The sequence below is a fragment of the Carlito syrichta genome, unplaced genomic scaffold, assembly GCF_000164805.1.
Source record: "Carlito syrichta isolate Samal-C Ts95f unplaced genomic scaffold, Tarsius_syrichta-2.0.1 Scaffold305684, whole genome shotgun sequence".
Classification (NCBI taxonomy): Eukaryota; Metazoa; Chordata; class Mammalia; order Primates; family Tarsiidae; genus Carlito; species Carlito syrichta.
In genome coordinates, this window is record NW_007249780.1 from 491,233 (window position 1) to 493,771 (window position 2,539).

At 49.4% G+C, this 2,539-nt stretch overlaps 1 protein-coding gene across 4 annotated transcripts in view; it reads right to left on the bottom strand.

Moving 5' to 3' along the window:
• The window catches only part of RACGAP1 (Rac GTPase activating protein 1), a 42,467-nt gene extending 40,642 nt beyond the window's left edge, over nucleotides 1–1,825 (bottom strand). For 2 of the 4 annotated variants that reach the window (XM_021714589.1, XM_008062270.2), the window contains exon 1: nucleotides 1,595–1,825. The gene's annotated coding sequence lies outside the window, so the exon portion shown is untranslated. The remainder of the gene's footprint in view (nucleotides 1–1,594) is intronic. The other 2 variants (XM_021714590.1, XM_021714591.1) reach the window with 2 other exon arrangements.
• Between the last annotated feature and the right edge of the window lie 714 nt (nucleotides 1,826–2,539).

Below are 2,539 nucleotides of genomic sequence, written 5' to 3' on the forward strand. Positions count from 1 at the left end.
TTTTCAGTTGGCGTCTCACTGTCACCCAGGCTGGAGGGCAGTGGCACATTCACGGCCACCAGAGCCTCAACCTGCCTTGCTCACGTGATCCTTCCACCTCAGCCTTCTGAGTAGCTGGAACTACAGGCACGATCCTTCAGGTCTTTATTCAAGTATCACTAACTCAATAAGGTCTTTCCTAACAACCCTATTTTAAATTGCAGCCTCCCTCCCCACAACACTTCCCTACTTTATTTTGCTCCAAAGCATTTATGTCCACCTATTGTTTTATATATTTACTTTGTTTATTGTCTGTCTCCCCCATAGTTTAAATTCCAAGAATGCAGAGATTTTGCCTGTTTTGTTCATTGCTGAGCTCCTGATGCCTAACACAGCGCATGACACTTGGTAACTGACCATAACTATTCATTGAATGAATGACGTTGAGCATTCCTAGGGACAGTATTTTTCTTCAGGTGACTGCATTCCTTAATACAGACCTCCAAGACTGGGATTGCTATACTAGGCTGTAAAAACGTTCTATAGCTCTTGATAAATATTGCCAAATATTTTCTAAAGGGGCTGTACAATACTCTCAACAAGGTATAGGCCTATCAAATTCACCAGTATCTTTTTAAATTGTAAAATCCCAACAAACTGCACTGTTCCTTTAAGGCCAAACAAGACTGTCTTCTACTTAGACTTTGCACTTCATACCTGTTGAATGACTAAGCTACAGGGAAGGTGCCTTCTCTAAACATCTAGAATAACTCAATAAGCTCATTTACCATACACATTAGAAAGATAATGGCATTTCTTTAAAAAAAAAAAAAAAAAGTTTACCTTCCCACCCACCCCACTTTCCTACACACACCCTGAGCCTACACGTGAAATCCTGTAAAAAGAGCCGGGTGTGGTGGCTCACGTCTGTAATCCCAGAACTTTGGGAGGCGGAGGCGAGAGGATTGCCTGAGCCTAGGGGTGCGAGAGACCAGCCTGGGCAACTTGGCGAGACCTCGTCTCTACAATAAATCAAAAAGTTAGCCGGGCGTGGTGGTGCACGCCTGTAGTTCCAGCTACTTGGAAGGCTGCGGCGGAAGGCTCGCCGGAGCCCAGCAGGTCGAGGCTGCGGCGGCCGTGAGCGTGCCACTGCACTCCCGCCTGGGCGACAGTGAGACTCCGACTCAAAAAGAAAGAAATCCTGAAAAGAGAAAATCTTCACTGAGACCGAGGCTAAGATGGGAAGGGCAAGGCGTCCTGGCCTGGCCAGCCCACCCGGACAGACGCAGCCCAGAGGAGAGGGGCTCCGCTCAGGCCGCCCCGGCCTCTCAGACCTCGGGCCGAAAACACCCCGTTCCTCTGCGAAGGCTGAGGGTGGGCCCCCAGCCACTCCCAAACTCCGTATCTAAGTGACAGCCACTTTGGGGTGCTCCTGCCCTGCTCGAGCCACCCTCTCAATAAGACGCCCCCCCGACTTCCACAAAACCCGGCGCCCAGGAAGAAGCCCCCGGCCCTCCCAGCCCCCTCCCACCCCTGCTCCGGAAAGCCCGCGTGGAGCGGGTGTCGCCGCCCAGCTCCTCCCGGACACCGCGGCGGCGGCCTCGGCTTGCCACGCCGGACGCTCTCCCTTCCTGCCACAACCCAGCGGCAGACGCACCTGGCCTCGCAGCCCCAGCACTCACCTCGCGGGGTCCGCCGGGCCCCACCTGGGCGCCCTTCCACTTCCCTCAACGCCTCACCCAACGGCAGAGCAGCCCCGCGCCGCCAGCTCCGGTTTGAAAACCGGTAGCGACCAATCACAGAGAAATTTATTCCTCCCACGCCGTCCCTCTACGCTAGGACGCACGCGTCAGAGGCACGGGGAGGAGGCGGGAACTGGAGTAAGCATGCGCATTACAACAGAGAGAAGCCAAGATAGCCATTTTGACTAAGGGCAACTCTTTTTTTTTCCTCCCCCCCCGGTGCCCTTTTCTGAAGTCATTTAGGATGCCATGTTGACTAAGGGCAAGTGGTACTTCTTCGGTGTAAAGTATCCTTGACCTCATGTCTCCCCCAAGCAGAGAAATAGAGCTCTTGGAAACTATTAACTGAACAGGGTCGAGTCTCGCTGTAAAATAGGAAGAATTCCAGAAGGAGATAGGACAGCAGTCATTTTCAACTATATTTATTGAACTATATTATTCCTTCATTCATTGATGCACTCATTGAGGCTTTCATTTGACATACATTAAGTATGCCAACTTGGTAACAAGCACTCCACTAGAAATCGGAAAATTAAAGATAGTATGGTCTCTGCTGTCCAGTAGCTACAAATGGAGAAGACAGCTTCAGGAAATAAAAATAATTACAAAGCGCTATAATTCCACTTAACAAACATTATTTAAAACTTGATATTGTGTTGGCACGGGGGTTCTCATACTTTTAAAAAAATATGGATCCATAGTGAGAAATACATTTACTAAATATCAAAGAACTCTGTCCATCCTTACTACATGTGACATAATCAAAACTTACTACTCAAAAATGATTGGCTAACCGCAATTTGAAAAAATACTGACTG